The sequence below is a fragment of the Prionailurus bengalensis genome, chromosome D4 (genome assembly GCF_016509475.1).
Source record: "Prionailurus bengalensis isolate Pbe53 chromosome D4, Fcat_Pben_1.1_paternal_pri, whole genome shotgun sequence".
Taxonomy (NCBI): Eukaryota; Metazoa; Chordata; class Mammalia; order Carnivora; family Felidae; genus Prionailurus; species Prionailurus bengalensis.
In genome coordinates, this window is record NC_057359.1 from 74,697,807 (window position 1) to 74,718,376 (window position 20,570).

Here is a 20,570-nt window from a genome sequence, read left to right on the forward strand (position 1 = left end):
TTGACAGGCAAGCACTGAATGCTTTAGGAGGATGACGCTGGCAGCAGACATGGGTAGCCTGGGAACCAGGAGACCAGTTTAGAGCTCACTGCAACATTCAGGCTGCTCTGGGTGGTGGCGGTGGGGACGGAGAAGAGGGATTGCAGGGACATTATAAAGGTCAAGGGACCTGAGGGATTCAGGTATGGGGTATGGTGATGCTCTTAGAGAATCAGTTTAGGGAACTGGACAGTTGTTCCTGGAATCCAAGGTCAGACTGAGCCTTCAAACCATGGGACATCTTAACTAGCAGAGCCCTTAGCATTCAGCGTGGTAGACTGTGTGTGGCTACAAATTCTTTGACATTCTTCCCATTGACAGGTGGCAACTGTGTGTTCTCCACTTGAATCTGGCCGGGCTCTGTGGCTACTGGGCCAATAGTCCACCACACCACCGTGCCAGCTTCTGAACTCAGGCCTTACGACTCTGACAGCTTCTTCTTCTCATCTGTTGGATGAGAACAACTTTTGGGGCCCCAGCAGCCCCATGGAGAAGCACACATGGAGCAGTATGAAGTCCCTGGTCAACAGCCCCACACGAGTTCCCAGCCGACAGCCAGCGCCAACTTGCCAACCATGGGAGTGAACCATCTTGGAAGTGGGTCCTTCAGCCTCCATGGAGCTTCTTCAGCTGAAAATGCCTGGAGCGGAGATGAGGTGTACCTTACGAGTCTCCCAGATTGCGGATGTGCGGGCAAAATAAATGATTGCTGTTTGTTTAAGCTGCTGAACTTTTGAGCGGACTATCACACAGCAATAGACAAAGGAAAGAAAAAAGCATCTACCAGACAGGTGGCAAGCTAGGGCCAGAGAGCCAAATTTGGGCCATTGCCTTTTTGTTAATAAAATGTTATTGGAACACAGCAATGCCCGCTTATTTACATATTGCCTTTTTCTGCGGTTGTGCGTCATCAGAAGAGCTGAGTCGTTGGGAACCCCATGGCGCACGAAGCACAAAATATTGACTATCTGGCCCTCTGCAAAGAAAGTTTGCCAAACCCTCAACTAGTATCTCCAAAAGAGGCCCAAGGAAGAGAAGTTGCTGCTTAAAGTCTACATTCAAGTTAGGGGCAGAATCAAGACAAAGACCCAGGATTTTTAAATCTCAGTTCTGTGCTATTTACATCATTCCACTAGGATTTATTAAGCATCTACTCCATAGTAGGTGTCGAGCTACTAGGGTGAGGATGAGAGGCGTCACAGCTGCTCCCCCAAAGCACATAACCGGTGCAGAGAGTAAAGAAATGGCCATCTAGAAAAATCTATAGTAGAGATGAGCACGTCATGTGAGAGAAGGCAGAGCAAGCACTTTTCATTCCTGCTATGGTGTCTGGGAAGAGTTCCTGCATGCCTTCCCAGCATCTGCTCCCCCGACTTTTTATGACAGCACCTTAAGTTTCCCTTAAGAAGCCATTGCCATCCTGCCAATTCATGTGGTTTGAGTGGAGCTGAACTTTCCTTTCAGCTCCAGGCCCGGCCACTGTGCTTTGCTCCGAAATGTCTAGAAGACACAGCTGCCAGTGAGATCCCACCCTCAGTCTTATGCTGGATGTTCTAGGACAAAGAGAAGTGCTTTCCTGGAGAGGCTATGCTGGCAGCCCATCCACCTGGGCTCTGCTGCCATATTGGGCGGGCCTGGCCAAGATCAAAGCCCCCCAAGAGGAAAGCAGAACCGGGAGCTGGAGAAAGATTCCTTAGCTATAACTCTGGGCGCTTTCATCAATGCTCAGAAATATCCTTTTTTTTCTGAAACCACACAGACTCTGCCATTGTAACTGAACAATTCCAGTGGATATCGTGCTTTTCCCCTAGGCAACCACCACCCAGCCCACTTCTGAACCCTTCCCTTCCCCACGTCATCTCGGGTGCCTGCTCTCTGCAGCCCCAGCCTCCATCTAGGAGTGCAAGTTTCAGAACCAAGAGTGCCAAAGGCACGTCTGAGAGGAGCGGAGCCAACTTTGATAATGAATTCCTGAGCACTGTGTGAGCCATTCCGTGGTTATTCGAAATCCCATTCATTTTTTTTTTTTCTCCAGTGATAATAAGTGCACTTATTATTGTGTCTGTCAGCCACTAGATGACAGAGGTATTTCCAGTCAAGATCTCCATAGACTTGTGGCTCTGGGAATGATGCCTCTTGGGGGGGAGGGGGGTGCTGGCAGTGCAGGGTGACACATGCGTGCGAGCTTGGAGGAGCTAGAAACAGGAGATCCGCTGCCCTCAGAGGACCTGGCTGAGGTCTGGACCCCATTGTTTTGAGAGATTCTGGCTTCTGAAGGCCTTTTCTTTCCTTTTGAAGTGGGGACTGCCCTTGAATGGGCATCTCCTATACAGGCAGTGGAGCAGATCTGGGTTGGCTCAGATCTTGGACCTCTAGCACCAGCTGCTTCAGAGTTTCATGGAGAGCTTTCGAAAAGTCCAGGTGCCCGTCCCATCCTCTGCAAGATTCTGAGTCAGTAGGTAAGGGGTAAGCAATCCTGATGTTGACAAATCTTTCTGATTCTAGGGGCAGCCATGTTGAGAACCATAGGTATGAGATGTTCAGAGGCCAGAGTCTGACTTTTCCCTCTTCTCGGAGGCCTCTCATTAGTCCCCCAAGGTGTCTCTCCTCCTGGCCTCTCTAGATCCTTCCCAGAGTTACTTTCATGTGATCAGAGGCTGTTGGGAATAATAGTAAAAACCAGCCTTGTAACTTTCCCTTTAAGAAAACCACCTGAGAACCAGACATGTTTCCCAAGATAGTGTTACAAGATCAGGGCTTAACCAGGGTGCAAACCAGAGAGGCTGAACAGGGGAAACTCTTCTGTGTCTCGTCTCACTCTGAATTATGGGGGTGGGTGCTATCCTCCAATTAGCTCACTCAGCCTCCCAAAGCCGACTCAGCAGCAGCCTGTTCTCCATCCTGATAGGTGGGAAGGAGCTGCCCACTGACGGAGGAGAGAAGAGGGGCTTCTTTCGGATCCCCTCCTCCTGTGTATATGCTTTGGGCCATCAGAGGCCACTTGGAACTTAACGGGTAGGTCACCGGCCTCCAGCATCTATAAATAAATTTCCGTTCCCTTCCCCAGGGTTTCGGTAAGTCTGGATGGTGAGTACTGGCTCTACCTCCAGCCCACCTTCCTCCCTCTGCCCCTGCCCTCAGTATTCCATATACCCACACAACTGCTCACTTAGAATCAGCTCTTTCCAGTCCGGTGTGTCAGCAAGAGTGAGTGATGGAGCCCACAGGCCATTGTTCAGGGGAGGATGGTGGTGAGTCATGGTGAGAGACTCTTCTCAGACGGTGCTGGAAGACAGAATAATAACACCCTTTGGACCGGCCTCTTAAAAATAGAACAGCTGGAGTCTGTGACCATGGGAAGAGAAGTGGTAAGATTCCAGTGTACTGGATGCTTGGGTGCTCTGCCCAGTCGGGTTACCTTCCTTGTAAGACCCTGGCTCCTGGTGTGCCCCTGGGTAATTGGAGAGTATTGCCGCAGGCCATTTGAGGCGGGGCTTCCAAGACTTGGTGGTTGCAGAAATTTTCGGGATTCCATAGAAACCAAGGACACACCCTACCCAACCTTCATATACACATTTATGTAAAATGGTTCCTATAGTTTCCGGGGTTCATGGAACAGTCATTCATGGTCTTCTGGCAAAGAGCTATTGGTCTATGGGTTCTATTTGTTCACTAAGTCTATGAAATACTCTTCTTCCAAATTCTTCTCTCCATACCTTCCATAATACCAAACTTTGTTTTGGTTTGATTTGGTTGTCTTTTACTCACAAACATTTATGGGGTGGCTCCAGCAGCTTATGGGAAGGGCCGTACTCCTGGGAGGGGGAAGAGAGGAGGGGCTTGCACTTGGGATGTCGGCAAGAAGGGTGCAGACATTGCAGACTCAGGGGCACTGAGGGGCTGACTGGTCAAGGTTGGCCATTCCAAGCCCAGTGGCTTTCCCCACTTTCCACCCTTCTCCCTGGGATGTAGTAAGTCCCAGGGGTGAGTCACCGTATGTCTAAGGCAGCCCGGGCAATGTCATCCCTCATCATGTGTTTCTGGCCCCACTTCTGGCCAAAGAGATCAGAGGGGAGGTGTGCTTGGGGCCCTCCCTTCCTAGAAAAAAGGCAGAGCCTCTGAAGGAAAAACCTTGTTGCTTGTGCCAGTTCTTTCTTCAGTGAGATGTTGGTTTGAGGACTTATATATAACTGCTATGGCCATAGCGTGACCTTGAGATGATGCGTGAAAATGGAAAAAGCCAAAAAACAGAAAACAAAACAAAACAAAACAAAAACCCTAGCAACTTAGGAAGGAGGAGCTATAAGTTAGGAAGAGACTGGGCTCTTGAAGGATTTCATTGATCTTTGACCTACCCTGGATTCTCAGACCCCTAGTCTTATGAAGTACAGTAGTGTCTGCTTTATTTAAGCCACAGCTGGATGGGTTTCCCGTTATTTGTAGCCAAAAAGCATTCTGAAGGGCTGCAAGTGAACAGTCACAGGTCTTTAACAGGTCCTGGTCCACCACCAGGGCTCAGAGAAAGAGGGGATCTACTCTAGCTGGAGGTGAAGGATGGATTGAGGAAAGCTGGAAGAAGGTAACAACCTTGGGCCAGGCCAAAAAGATTACCTCTCCTTTCTCTTTCATTAGATTAGATTGCGATTACTGGTGCCTAACACAGGCACGTGCTCAATAAATATTTGTTGAATGAACACATAAATATGTATATGAACGAATGGGTAATTCAATTTTTAAATGTTTATTTATTTTTGAGAGAGAGCAAGTGGGGAAGGGGCAGAGAGAGGGGGACAGAGGATCCAAAGCAGGCTCTGTGCTGACAGCAGCATGCCCGACATGGGGCTCAAACTCACAGACCGTGAGATCATGACCTGAGCCGAAGTTGGATGCTCAACTGACTGAGCCACCCAGCTGCCCTGGGTAATTCGATTGTTAATGCAGGACCTCAGAGCTCAGTGATGTCCCATCTAATGTTTCTTGGAGGCCTCTGTAGAGTCTCACATATGCTTCCTAAGAGACCTGATTAGCTTCAGCCCTCTTCCCTGTGAGCAGGACTCTGTGGCAGATGTGTTAACAATGTCACTTGCCATGACAGTAGATATGTGTCCTCCTCGGAGTATGCAAGTCCTCACAAATCTTACTGAGAAAAGATGGAATGGGATAGATCCACACCCTCTCCAAGAGATAGAAGAAGGGGACTGAGGGAGGTGGATGTGGTTGGCTTTGTGGACGGTGTAGCATTTGGTCAAGGAGACCCTCTTGTTCCCTCCCTAAGACTAAGACAAACACAAGGCTTTAGGTGGGATGTTTGCCACAAAGGGCATTGGCGTTTTTTTTAATGTTTATTTATTTTTGAGATAGAGAGAGCACGAGTGGGGGAGATGCAGAGAGAGAGGGCGACAGAGGATCTGAAGCAGGCTCTGTCCTGACAGCAGGGAACCCCATGAGATCATGACTTGAGCCAGAGTCGGTGCTCCACCGACTAAGCCACCCAGGTGCCCAGGGCACTGGCATTTTGTTGCACAATTAGACATCTATTTAGCCAGCTGGTTTGCAAAACTTCTCATCTACTACCTGAGCAGGGAAAAGAAAATCATGAAGAGATGGCAGAGTCAGGAGTGATCAGATAGAGAGGGTGCCAGAAATGTGACCTTGATTTCCTCCTTCCTAGGAGCTAAAGAAGATGGAGTCCACACCTTCACATGAAACACGGTGAGTGGTGCCTGAGGACGTGTGCAACATAGAGCCTTGATGCATCTCAGGGAGACACGTGACCCCAGGATCACTGTTGCTGTTGCTGAGGGGGAAGGGCGATTTTCGATTTGACATCTGCCACTCAGATATCAAACCCTTTGTCTGAGACTTTGGGTCTTCTAGAAGGGGTTAGAATGAAAACTTGAAATGGCTGTCTCTAATTCTCTGTCAGCAACTGGGTGTCCAATATTTCAGTCTTATTCTGACATTAACTACCCAGAGCTAGACTCCGTAAGTTTCAGGGTTTAGTCTCATGAGATTGACTTCCCTTCAGACACCAGTCACAAGTCTGGTGGGAGCGGATTGCCACCCTCCTGGCACGTAGATATGTTCACCAACCCAGAGGCTCCCAGATCTCACCATGTTGGGGTTTTAATGGAAGTTCCACTTTGTAAGTATGATTGATTAATCATCCATTAGTGATTGAACTCAATCAGCAGCCCCTCTCTCTTTCCCTCTCTTTTTCCAACCCGAGGGGGTCCCAGACTGAAGGTTCCAACCCTATAATCATATGGCTGGTGTCTCTGGGGACCAGTCTCCATCCGGAAGCTCTCTAAGGGCCCACCAAGCCTCACCTTATTAGCATAAACTCAGCCGTGTTTGAAAAGGGGGCATTATGGATAATAAAAGATGCTCCTATCACTCAGGAAATTGCAAGGGTTTTAGGCTCTCTATGCTAGATCCCAGGGACAAAGACCAGACATATTTCTTACTATACCACAGTTTGACCAAATATTTATTAAGGAGTGTCAACTTTGTTGGAATATGAATAGGATGAGTGGAACCCTTTGAGAATAAGAGGGGTCACATTAACCAGGACTACCCTGGGTACATTGGGGTGTGTGGTAACCTTAATATATATTTTTTTAACATTTATTCATTTTTTGAGAGACAGGGAAAGACAGAGTGCGAGTGGGGTTGGAGCAGAGAGAGAGGGAGACACAGAATCCGAAGCAGGCTCTGGGCTCTGAACTGATAGCACAAAGCCTGATGTGGGACTCGAGCCCACAAACTGTGAGATCATGACCTGAGCCGAAGTCGGATGTTCAACTGACCGAGCCATCCAGGTGCCCCAGGGATGTGTGGTAACCTTAATACAGAAACAGCTTTATTTCTTCCGGTAGGAGCTTAAAAACTGCCATATACCTCTCCTTCCCTTCCTCTCTTCCCCTTTCCCATTGAGTGGTGGTCCCATGATTTCACTTTTTGTGAGATTCTTCAGTTTTACCCTCTCCTTGGGTCAAAGCCATCCATGGCACACCGGCCTCTGAAGGTACAGGGACACTGGACCCCCTGAACCCTCAGAGCAGCCTGGGTGGGGTCTGGGGTAGTCAGATCTCCTCACCAGTTGCCTTGGGCCAAGAGCGATTAATAAATATCATCTTTTTCTGTAAGGTTTGGAAGCGCTTCTTTAGGTCATTAGCAGGGTCTCATTTTGGTGTTTAAGATACACTCTTGTTCATGTAATTAACTCCCTCCAATTCCAAATGCAATGAAAAACTCTCCTGTTTTTTCACAGGCGGGTTCAGGAACTCCCTCTGAGCAGACAGAGCCGTGGGCTTGTCAGGCAGGGGTAGCCCTGGATCTCAGCTTGCCATCCCCCCACCCCACCCCCTGTCTGGAGACAAACCCTTCACCGCCGAGCAGAGCACGGCAAGACTGCATCTGTGCCACAGAGAATGTGGGAGACCCGTGTTCCCTGGAATGTGCTTCACTCAAGAGCATTGTTCGGGGGGTGCTCTCTCTCCTAGGAAGCTCCTTGGGGACCCACTGCCGGTACAGTCAGTTCTGCCGTCACATGATGTGTGCTCCTGACAATCCTGGTGCTATAAAAGGCAGTGCAAGTGCAAACCCCAGGGCCAATGGCGAAAATGGGCTTAGGGCCCAACGCTCAAAAGCTTTTGCAGGGACACATTAATAAAAAGAAAGGAGCCTGACAGAAATGATGTCACAGTCTTGCATATATTACGTTGTTAAGAAATACATGAATGCCACACTATGCATGGCCCCTTACCTTGAGGAAGACCTGAAGTTGGCTTATACAAGTGAGGGAAAGCTTGCGAGTAATGGTCAAGTGGTGGGAGGGGGTTATCTGAAGCCAGAGGGGCAGCTGTAACCCTGATCTGGGGGAGAGCTGAGGCAGCTGGCGATGTTTGAAGCGTATGCTTGCGTGCATTTTGTGTAATCCTGCCAACAGTGTTGAATTTAACTGGAGTCCTATGATCCTGGGTAATAGGAATGACGAGAGAACCCCCTTCTCCTTTCGGTGTTCCAGAAACAGCTCACTGCAAAGAACCACCCTCCTCATGTGACTTAGAGAAGACTCCCGGATGACCCTTTGTTAACCTGTGGCAAGGCCAGACACAGACCCTCCAAATTCCCTTTTTTTTTTTTTTGCTTTAGAAATGATTAGCTGAGTTGTTTTGTCCCACTGATCCACTGGAACAAAATGCTTGTTACCCAAACTTGGGTTAAGCTTTCTCTCCTTCCCCTAGGTCCCTGAGCTTTGTTGGTCCACCCTCAAAAAGTGGAATCTTCTGAGCTACTCTGTGTGATCATGCCCTTCTCTCTCTCCATGCTTGGTTCTTTCAGGCCTTGATTAATTCTCTCCATAAAAGAAAAATCCTTTTGCTTAATCTTTTTTTTTAATTTTTAAAAAATATTTATTTATTTTTGAAGAGAGAGAGAGGGACAGAGTGTGATCAGGGGAGGGGCAGAGAGAGAGGGAGACACAGAATCGGAAGCAGGCTTTAGGCTCTGAGCTATTAGCAGAGAGCCCGACTCGGGACTCGAACTCACGAACCGTGATCACGACCTGAGCCAGAGTCAGATGCCTAACCAGCTGAGCCACCCAGGTGCCCCTCACTTAATTTTTGAAAGCATTGCAGATCTCCCAGTGGGAGAGCTTTTCCTACTGTAGTTTTCCGTCTAACACCGTTGCAAAAACCTATCAAATAAAGCATCTCCTTGTCTCGGTCCAGATTTGTGTTTTATTTGACACTACGAAGTTGGTTCAGGATGGTTCTGCTTGCACCTAGCGTTTCTTGTGGATGAAATAAACATCTGTATTATGCTTAGATTATTCTCCAGTGCATCCATGGCATAGGAACAAATTCACATTTCAAAACAAGTGTTAAAGCTGAACTCACTACAGATGTCTGGCCCAGACATTCTGAATCTCAACAGTGGAGGCAGCTTATTCACACACTTGGGTCCCAGTTACGTGATAGTCTTTTAAACTTATGGAAAGATTGTGGTAATACTTTACAATTGTTTAACATTTATTCATTTTTGAGAGACACAGAGAGACAGAGCATGAGAGGGGGAGGAGCAGAGAGAGAGGGAGACACAGAATCTGAAACAGGCTCCAGGCTCTGAGCTGTCAGCACAGAGCCTGACTCGAGGTTCTAACCCACAAACCATGAGATCATGACCTGAGCTGAAGTTGGCTGCTTAACCGACTGAGTCCCCCAGGTGACCCAGATTTTGGTAATACTTTAGATTCTTTGCAAAAATCCATGGTATTTCCATTCTCTCTCACTCTCCTCTTTATCTTCAAGTAAAGCCTTTCTGTACAGGGCTTCCTCCTAGAATTGACCTCATAGTCATGAAAATCACAGAATTTCAAGGTGAGAAGGGATTTAAAAATCTCTTGGTCCAAGACCTTTATCTTATGAAGAAGGAAAATGGTATTGCTGATGGTGAGCTCCTTGGGTCAGTTCCAAGGCTAAGTTTCATATCTGAGACCCTCATGCTTAGCTCAGGACCTGGTATGATCAGGTGCTCAAGAGGAATCAAAATTAATGACAAACCCAAAGGGAAGTTTGAAGGAAAGGCATCAAGGCAGGCACCTTACTTGATGGTCTGTTGAATGACACCAATTGACCAAAGGCTCTTCTTCCTTATAAAACCAACCCAAAATTGTTCTCATTCCCACTCTCTAGGTGTTCCCTAAACCATCAGAAATATAGAGGCAATTTTGTGCTCAGGGAAGACTGAATTGAACTTTTTCTATTTTTCCTAGTTGATGGTCTTTGCCCATATCACAGTAGATGATGTGGATTATAAATGGCCAGACTGCATACTCTAAAATGTGACTCCTCTGGGAGTTTTTAATCTATCCGAGACACAGACAAACACAGCAGGGAAAAGTGAAAATATCTCTGCTTCATTAGTGGATATTTATGAGCTTGTCTAGGGTCGCCATGGTGACCAGAAGACAGGAACTACTTGTAGATGCCAGTACCTGTAGAAGATCTCAGGTAAGGGATGAAGCTATTACTGACAATGAACTATGGACCAGGTTGCTTAGCATCTATTTATTTAATCCTCACACACACCTACAAGGATGTTAGTATTACCCCATTTAACACTGAGAAAACTGAGGCTCAGAGGCACTAGGCCATTTGCTGAAGACCACACAGATCTGAACTTGGCACCACCTAGCCCTGACGTCTGTGTGAATTGCACCTCCTGGAACTGTGAACATCACCATGCTTTGACTCAGGTGGTGGAAGCTGGCATAAAACTGCACAGAGACATGCATGTACCCAGGAAAGCGCATCACTGGGGCTGGTGGAGCCACCACCAGCCTCGCTCAGGATGCCACAGGCCACCACTCACGGGATCTAGCTCCTCTGTTGCTGTTTCCTTTTTCCCCCTTTCGTTTCTTTCTTCTCTGCTCCCTGAGAAAAAGAATCCAGTTGCTTTGCTTAGTCATAATCATGCACACAGTGGAGTTCTGGCCCACGGTTGGTGGCTTTCTTGGATCAAGGCTCAATCCTTGTCTCATCAGTTGAACCTGATGGTTAGTGTGGGTTCTCTGGGAAGCAGACCTTGAAGCAATGACTTAAGCCCAAGATTTCATTGGGAAGGTGCAGGGGGGCAGATTGGTAGGGGAATACAGAAGTGACTCAAGGAAGGGGAGGAACATTATTGAGCCAGCGATTGTGGTGGGAGACTATCGTTAATTCCCTAGGGAAAATGCAACACAAAACATTTGCCCCAGAATTATTCCACTCAAAGGTCGAGAGAAAACAGATATCCATACACCAACTCCCTAGTGCCACTGGGTGAGGGTTGCTCCCTGGGGATGTCAATTCCTGGTCACTTTCAGCTGGCCCTGCACATCGGAAGAAGGGGGTTAGAAAAAGTCTTCAGGCTGAGACATGCAGATACTGACTGCTGGAAATGGGCTAGAGCCCGCTAAAAGGTCACAGGAAACTGGATGGGGCAATGACAGCTGCTGCTCCATCAGGGTTGCCGGGTTATGTGAGCAAAAGCATGACGACCTGTGTGCAAGGGTCTGCCTTCCGGCCACTTGGCTCATAAGTGAGCTGAGAGAGTGGCAGACACAGTGTGATCGGGCATCTTCTTGTAGACAATGACCTCTCCTTTCAGAAGACCAGACTGCCTTCCCAACGTAGCCCATAATAACAGGCCAACGTTTTGGGGCACCTGGGTGGCTCAGTTGGTTGTGTCCAACTTCAGCTCAGGTCATGATCTCGTGCTCTGTGAGTTCAAGCCCTGCATCAGGCCCTGTGCTGATAGCTCAGAGCCTGGAGCCTGCTACAGATTCTGTGTCTCCCTCTCTCTCTGCCCCTCCCCTGTTCACGCTCTCTCTCTCTCTCAAAATTAAATAAAGATTAAAAAAAATAAAAGGCCAACACTTCCTGCATTATCTCATTGACCACCCAACCCCACCCCTGCAACATTCCTGTAGGGTAGGACTATTATTTTCATTTTACAGAAGACAAAAGCAAGGCTAAGAAAACAGAGATAATAACGCCTCTCTGAAGATATCACTTTCGAAAGGTTGTTGTATAGAAAATGGTGGGGATAACAATTTACTTAAGAAGTAATTGTGGGGGCGCCTGGGTGGCGCAGTCGGTTAAGCGTCCGACTTCAGCCAGGTCACGATCTTGCGGTCCGTGAGTTCGAGCCCCACGTCAGGCTCTGGGCTGATGGCTCAGAGCCTGGAGTCTTGTTCCGATTTTGTGTCTCCCTCTCTCTCTGCCCCTCCCCAATTCATGCTCTGTCTCTCTCTGTCCCAAAAATAAATAAACATTGAAAAAAAAAATTAAAAAAAAAAAAAAGAAGTAATTGTGTATTGCTCCTGGCAGATTTATCCATCCCACGATCTAGAGCCCCACAAAGTGCTTTGCACGGAGAAGATGCTCAATGAATGGTATGTTCGACTGAAGTTCTGGTTTATGAATGTATTTCCTGGAAAGATCTTGTCAGAGACAAAAATGCACAGGGGAATTATGGAGATATTTTTGTTCAGGTTATCACAACAGGGAGAGGCATCCAGGTGTGAAGGTCAAGGTATGTTGGCAGGGTGGCTTTACCTTCGACTTATAGGGAGGAGCACACAAGTTCCAGGTAGGGTGATGTAGAGCTAGAATTGTTTTGCAATCAGAGGAAGTCTCAGCTAGCTGAACAGGAAGTGTTTATCTCTGTGTCTGGCTGGTTTTGGAGGGACAAACAATTCTAATCTTTTTTTTTTTTTTTTAATTTTTTAATGTTTATTTATTTTTGAGAGAGAGACAGAGACAGAGTATGAGCAGGGGAGGGGCAGAAAGAGAGAGAGAGAGAGAGAGAGAGAGAGAGAGAGAGAGACACAGAATCGGATGCAGGCTCCAGGCTCTGAGCCATCAGCACAGAGCCCGACGCGGGGCTCGAACTCACCAGTGGTGAGATCGTGACCTGAGCTGAAGTCGGACACTCAACCGACTGAACCACCCAGGTGCCCCAAAACAATTCTAATCTTAATCACTCGTGAGGCAAAGAATGGGAAGTCCAGGGTCCTTGGTGGTTGGTTTTGTTAAGTAAACAAGGGAGTCATCTGTGAATTTGTGGTAGTCATGACAACGAGTGTCCAGGGAGCCTTATGTAAATTGTATGGGAAAGGGGCGCCTGGGTGGCTCAGTCAATTAAGCGTCTGATTTTGGCTCAAGTCACGATCTTGCGGTTCGTGAGTTCAAGCATCCTTTTGGGCTCTGTGCTCACAGCTCAGAGCCTGGAGCCTGCTTTGGTGTCTGTGTCTCCCTCTCTCTCTCTGCTCCTCCCCTGCTTACACTCTGTCTCTCTCTCAAAAATAAATAAACATTATAATAAATAAATAGATAAATAAATTGTATGGGGAAGAGTGGTCCTTTTGGGTGAGTCATTTCTAGGAACACACAAAGATGGGGGGATTTTAGAAAACAAAGGTTAGGGAGACTTTTGAACTGTTGCTGTTTTCCAGGATCACAGGACTCAGAGAAAGTTTAACATTGTCAATTTCATTAAAAAATATATAAAACTTAAGCTATATTTAATTATATATTATGCCTCACTTGTTTAAAAGATAAAAAGAGGGGCACCTGGCTGGCTCAGTCAGTGGAATATGTGACTCTTGATCTTGGGGTCGTGAGTTTGAGCCCCATATTGGTTGTAGAGATTACTTAAAAATAAAATCTTAGGGGCACCTGGCTGACTCAGTTGATTAAGCATCCGACTCTTGATTTCAGTTCAGGTCATGATCTCACAGTCTGTGAGATTGAGCCCCACACCAGGCACTCTGTCGACAGTGTGGAGTCTGCTTGGGATTCTCTCTCCCTGTCTCCCTTTGCCCCTCCCTGGCTCGTACTCTCTCTCTTAAAAAAATAAAATAAACATTAAATTTAAAAAAATAATAAAAAATGATAAAAAAAAAAAAAAAACAGAAACTACTCACACATACACACACAGATGCAGCAAGAGTAATTTTTTTTCCAAAGACAAATGCATCCTTGTCACCTCTCTGCTGGCTTCCCACTGTTTTCCAGATAAAGATGAAAATTCTTAGCAAGACCTCCAGGCCCTACATGATCTGGCCCCTGTCTGCCCCTCTGGACTCATCTCTGGGCCTTCTTACCTCTCTATCTGGGCATTTCAGTCTCCATTGCTCTTTCTGGAATTTTCCATGCTCTCTTTTGTCTAAAAACTGTTGCCCAAGTTGTTTTCTCTGCCTCAAAAACTCTCCACCCCTCCTGACTTCAACCCCACCCGGGTTTAGACACTTCAAGGTTTTCTGGTTACCCTTACCTTTTCAGTACAGACTAGGTTCCTTAGTTAAAAATTGCCAGAGATCTGTCAACCACCAGAAGTTTATCAACCACTTTGAAGCAACTATCTTCATTTGAATGTCATCTAGAATATGTAAAAAGTGGTAAATAAATGTACCTTCCATGATACATGTGCAATAAGAACTCCTATAACTGTATATATGTGCCTTTGATGTATTTTCACCTCAAGGTTATCAACTGTGTGTCTGACAAGTACTATTAAATAAATCTGTAATCTATCGAAATTTTTGGTTATGAACATTGTTAACAGAAATGGTTTCACAAACACAACATGTAATGCGCTATTACATTTTGAGCATAACTACTTTAGTGAATAGTTATTCTTTTAAAAAAACAAAAAAACAAAACAAAAATCCATGGAGGTCAAAATTCTTTTCCTTTAGAGCAGCACCAATGGAAATACAATGTGAGCCACACGTGTGATATTAAATGTTCCTCTTGGCAAATTTGAAAAAGTAAAAAGAAGAGGTGAAATTCAATGTTTTTGTTTTTTTTAATTTAAAAAGTTTTAATTGCCGTGAAATACACATAAAACATACCATCCTAGCCATTTTCAAGTGCACAGCTCAGCGGTGTTGAGTACATTCACATTGTTGTGCAGTCAATCCCCAGACCTGTTTCATTCTGCAAAACCCAAACTGTCGACCCGTTAAACCACACCCCATTCTCCTCTCCCCCAGTCTCTGGCAACTACCATTCTACTTTCTGTCTCTAGGAGTTTGATGACTCTACGTACCTCCCATAAAAGGAATCATACAGTATCTTTTTTTTTTTACTGACTTATTTCACTTAATAATGTCCTCAAGCCTCGCCCACGTTGTGGCAGGTGTCAGCATTTCTTTCCTTTGTATGGTTTGTTCTTCCCTTCAGGGACACCTGGGTTTCTTCCACATTGCGGCTATTATGAGTAGTGCTGTGAACATGGATGTGCAAATATTTCTTCAAGACCCTGCTTTGGGGTTATCTGCCCAGAAATAGAATTGCTGGATCACATGATAATTTCACTTTTCATTTTTTGACAAACTACCATACTATTTTCCACAGCAGCTGCACCATTTTATATCCCCACCAACATCACACATGGGTTCTCATTTCTTTTCATCCTTGCTAACACTCATTATTTTTTATAGTAGCCTCCCTAATGGGTATAAGGTGGTGAAATTAATTTTAATAAGACATTTTATTTATCCCAGTGTATTTGAAATATTATCGAGTCTACCATCAATAAAAAAATTATTAATGAGGTATTTTACATTTTTTGGTGCAAAGCCTGAGATGTGTTATATATTTTATTCTGAGAGCATATTTCAATTCGGACTAGCCACATGTCACTGTCGGTTAAGCAACTCTTGATTTTGGCTCAGGTCACAAGCTCACGTTCGTGGATTCGAGCCCCCATTGAGCTCTGCACTCACAGCATGGAGCCTGCTTCAGATCCTCTGTCTCCCTTTCTCTGACTCTCCCCCTCTCAAAAAGAAATAAATGTTAAAAAAATTTTTTTAATTAAAAAAAAAGACTAGCCACATTTCAATTTCCCTATAGCCACATGTGGCTAGTGTCTCCCATATTGGATAGCCCGACTGCAGAGCATCTAACTCAATTAATTATTATGTATTCATTGGTGGGCATTTTTGTCTGGCTGTCTCCCTCATTAACTCCAAGCTCCAGGAGGACAAAGAATGTGTCTGTTTTGCTCATATACAGTAGCTTGCTGAAGGGTGGCACAAACCAGGTGCTCAATAAACACTTTTTAATAAATGAATGAATGAATGAAGAGTGTCTCTATTAATATCTTTTTGTCCTGACTTTGTTCAGAGTCATTTGTAGTTAATTTCTAGGAATAATTTGCAATGCTTTGTTCCTTGACCTGCTTTCCAGGCCTGCTTCTTAGCTCCTGGGAAAGCAGAGAAATAAATGTTACCCAGGCAGATCCTAGATCTGTGTCTGTGAAGAGATGGAAATAGCAAGTAAATGCTATTGTAAGGGAGGAGAAATATCTTTCTTCTACCCAACTTAGGTTTTTGGCTGGGTCTTTATAACAAAAGACAGATTTACAAGAGAAAAGCATCCAAATTTATTTAAGGTAAGTTCTATGTGACATGGGAGCCTTCATAAGGAAATGAAGACCAGAGGAAGTGCTTCAAACTGAGTATTTTTACACTTGTTTGATGAAGTGTGGGAAGTCATGGAAAATGTGTTAGGACAAAAGGGGTATGAGCTAAGAGGAGGAAACTTGAGGAAACTTAGCAAGGCCTGTTTGTCCTGATTTCTCTTGAAGCCTCTTGGGGTCCTTGCAGATAAGGATGTTCCTTTCCTCTGGAGATAAGGAAGACATTTTTTACATGAGAGTCTCATGACCTGCTTTAAGGGAAGGCCAAAGAATCCTTCCTGCACATGCTGATTCTCAAATTCTTTCAGTTTAAAATAGTCAATATGTCCAGGTGCCATATTTTTGGTTTATGTATCCTGAACCCTGTAACTATCACAGCAATACACAGCACCTGGGTTCACTGGAGGATAAATATTCTCTCTATAACACCAGTAAAATTTGAGAATAGAATCTTAGTTTCTTTAGGATTATTTTCTTTAATTTTTTTTAAATGTTTTTATTTATTTTTGAGACAGAGAGAGACAGAGCATGAGCAGGGGAGGGGCAGAGAGAGAGGGAGACACAGAATCTGAAGCAGTCTCCAGGCTCTGAGCTGTCAGCACAGATCCTGACGTGGGGCTCGAACTCACGGACTGTGAGATCATGACCTGAGGGGAAGTCGGATGCTTAACTGACTGAGCCACCCAGGTGCCCCACTTTAAATTTTTTTTAAATGTTTATTTATTCTGAGAGAAAGAGAGCATGAATGGGGTAGGTCCAGAGACAGAAGGAAAGAGAGAGAATCCCAAGCACCTGTCAGTGCAGGGCCGATGTGGGGTTCCCATGAGATCATGGCGTGAGCTGAAATCAAGGGTCAGACACTTAACCAGCTGAGGCACCCAGGCACCCCTAGAATTATTTTCAGTGTAAATCAAGGAAGAGTAAGGGATAACTATTAGTTATCAGCATTCCAAGGTGGAAAATGTATATGCAGAGACCAAGAACCTATCTCATAGGAGGCCCTATGTGGGAGTGGAGGTAGGGTGGGGCATTTAGTTCCTTTATGAGTCTCCCATGAGGCAAGTCAGGCCCCCCACCCTGGATTTTGTTACAGGACTACTAGTTGGCCACATGGAGCCTCTGAATGAATTAGAGAAAGGTGCTCTCTCTGGGGAGAGTGGGTGGAGCATGAGCTGGTTTTTAGCATAGTCTCACTTCCTTGTGCGGTGAACAACCTGTTCAGCCATAAGCACTGGTCCTGCAAAGTCTCTCTAGAGCAGTCACTTTGTCTGAGGTGAACTTCCATTAACTAAGGACACCAGGTTGATAGATAAAAACAAAAGGCTCACTGATTACCTTTCTTTGAGAAGTCACGGTCACAGGGATTGAGATACCTATGTTATTATGAGTAGTGAGTACATTCAAAGCTAGTTCCATGAATTAACGAATTCAACTCTCACAACAACCCTATTATACTATCATTAACTCCATTTTTAACATATGAGGAGTCTGAGGCTCACAGATAAATGTCAGAGCTGGGATTTGAACCCAACTGTCTAGTTTCCTTAGGCGAGGCAATGAGAGGTCACACTTCCCTTGTTGCTGACTTGGGACCCGTATAGGTCATTATTGTCCTTCACCTTGTTTCTGACTTGTGTTTGAACAGCCACATATCAGAATGGGCACAGTCTTTTCTTAGATGTGCTGATACATTTCAGGTGCCTGGGTGGCTCAGTCGGTTGAACGTAGACTCTTGGTTTCAGTTCAGGTCATGATCCCAGGATCGTGGGATCGAATCTAGTGTCAGGCTATGCACTGAGTGTGGAGCCTGCTTAAGATTCTGTCTCTCTGTCTCTCTCTTTCCCTCTGCCCCTCTCCCCCACTTGCTTTCTCTCTCTCAAATAAATAAAATGGGGGAAAAAAAAGATGTGATAATACAGCCTTACATCAGGGGTTCAAAGCCTGGGATCCACTCTGTGTCCCTCAGATGACTTTGTGAATCTTTGCTCTGGACTGCTGGCTCAAGACTTCAGGGTTTCCTCTGGAGGGCAATTGCTTCACCCTCATTTCCTAGTTATTTCAGGACATCTCCCCAGAGTACCCAAGTTCTGACAACAAACACCCACTCAGATAACCAGAAAACATACACTAGTCTGAAAATTTCAGTGGATGGCTTGTCTAGTACTGTTCTCTTTATACAATAAACTTTTGAAATGTTGCAAGCAAAAAAAATTCTGGAATGTGTAGAAATTTCGATGCTTTCAGGAAGCTGGCTGTTAGAGGAACCCTCATGTGAAGGCTTTTGTTAAGTGGAGGACCAGATTTGTAAATCAAACAATCACCCCCTAGCCAGATAAAAACAACAGCTTCCATCTCCTGGCATTGATGACAGACTAGAAACCGTGCAAAAGCTTCACCTCCATCATTATAATCATTTCTCTCTCTCTTCGTAACAGCTTTATTGTGACATAATTCACACACTGTAGCATTTACCGTTTTAAAGTAGACAATTTGGTATTTTGAGTATATTCACAAGGGTGTGCAGCTGTCCACTACCTCATTCCATAACATTTCCATGATCCCAAAAAAGAACCCCCTTGCCAGTGAGCCCTCACTCCTTGTTCCCTCTCCCCCCTCCCCCTGCCCCCCCCCCCAGCTCTTGGGTAGCCACTAACCTACTTTCTGTCTCTATAAGATTTGTCTATTCTGAACACTTCAGATAAGCAGACCTGCACAATATGTGGTCTTTTGTGCCCAGATCCTTTCACTTAGCATGTTACTAAGGTTGACCCGTATTGCAGCATGTATCAGTACTTTACTCCTTTTTATGATCAAATAATATTCCATCGATGGGTAAGCCACATTTTGTTTACCTACTCGTCACTTGATAGGCATTTGGGTTATTTCCACTTTTTGGCTACCACCATCTCTTAATCCTCTTGCCACCCTTAGAAGCATGTATTGTCCTCTGTTGATTCAATGAATTACATTTTCCTAGAACACTGAAAATGACAAATCTTTCCAGGAAATCAATGACTGGACTTAAAGTCCCAGAGACCAGTCAAATGCTGTTCTTAGATGTTCTGGATTTTAGCTTTCTTTCCAACCCTATCTCTAACATTAATCCAGTGAACAATGTCCTGAACCATGAATCCAGCTCCTCCTAGAGTGCAGAGATGCTTCTATCAAAAAGTTCTGGCGTTATTTTATGTTCCCAGTGCTTGGTGGCTCCAGGAGACCATCTGGTCCTTCCCACAGCCCACGAGATTCCTGCAGAGCACAGTGGATCAGATGTTCCACTTTGCAGGCCTGGTTGGATTCAAATATCCCATCTGATCCCATCTGACAGTTAATAGGGGAGTGACTTTGGGCAAGTTACTTAACCTCCCTGAGCTTCAGTCTGGTTATAGAAAGGGGTTAATAACATTACTTTAGAGTTGCTGTCAGAACCAGTCAAGTGTTAGGGCAATACCCTTCATGTTGTAAACTCAACTACTGGCTTCCTAACTACCAATTTGTGGTGGGAGGTATCTCTGTGCCAAGTTGCTCCCACCAAATCCAGACATGCTGGTTCTTTTCCACTAATCAACCCTAACTCCTCTTCCCACCCCCACCCCACCCCCCAATTCTTTCCTGGTTAACTTCTCACTCTTCTGATATCATTCTAAATTTTTTTTAACGTTTATTTATTATTGAGAAACAGAGACAGAGCATGAGCATGGGAGGGGTGGGGGAAGACACAGAATCTGAAGCAGGCTCCAGGCTCTGAGCTGTTAGCACAAAGCCGGAGGTGGGGCTTGAACACACAAACCGTGAGACCATGACCTGAGCCAAAGTTGGACGCTTAGCCAACTGAGCCAGCAAGGCGCCCCTCTGATCTCATTTTAAATGCCACTTCCTTGGAAAGCCCTCATGCCCGTCTTCTTAGAGTACTCTGCATTTTCTTTTCATTACTGTATCAGTTTGCCATTTCCTATTTATTTTAATGTGTTTTTTGTTCGTCAACTATGCACTCCACCAGGGACTCTGTCTGGCTCTCTAGTTCCTCAGTACGTGCAGTGGTCTAGGATCATGGCAGGCATTCATCAAATATTTATGGCAAATAGTCCACCTCGTTGTTTGAACTGAGGTTCAGACAGGAGGAAAGCATCCTCCTCCAAATCACAGAGCGTAAGTGGCATATCTGTCCCCATGTGTCCCTATTCCCAACCCACACTCTATCCCCTGAGCCTGGTAATAATTTTTCTAACGTGCCCCCTAATATATTTGAGTGCCAAAGAAAATTCCAGAAAGGGGAGAGTAAAGAAGAGTGCAAAATAAGGGAACCTCTTTGTGTTTGGCTTGGCTCTTCCTCTCCCGACCTTAAGGCGCGTATATTGTAAAGCGAGGGATCATAGCAAAAACGACATACCGGGGCAGCTACCACAACCGAACTAGCGAAGGAACAGCCACGCAAGGAGCGGGGGCGCTGAGAGGAGGAACGGGGTAAAGACAGAAGACAGATCCTGCGCAGGCGCAGCCGAGACATTCCGCTCTTCCTCCCCCCCGCCCCTCCCTTCCCGGTCCAGTCACCAGAC

General features: G+C 45.5%; 1 long non-coding RNA gene across 1 annotated transcript; it reads right to left on the reverse strand.

Annotated features, from left to right (window-relative positions):
* Positions 1-200: 200 nt before the first annotated feature.
* Positions 201-20,525, reverse strand: LOC122474347. Its single transcript, XR_006294896.1, has 3 exons — positions 20,405-20,525; positions 3,209-3,324; positions 201-2,696 (listed from the first exon to the last, which is right to left on the reverse strand). It is a non-coding gene; the product is annotated as an uncharacterized LOC122474347 (long non-coding RNA).
* Positions 20,526-20,570: the final 45 nt, after the last annotated feature.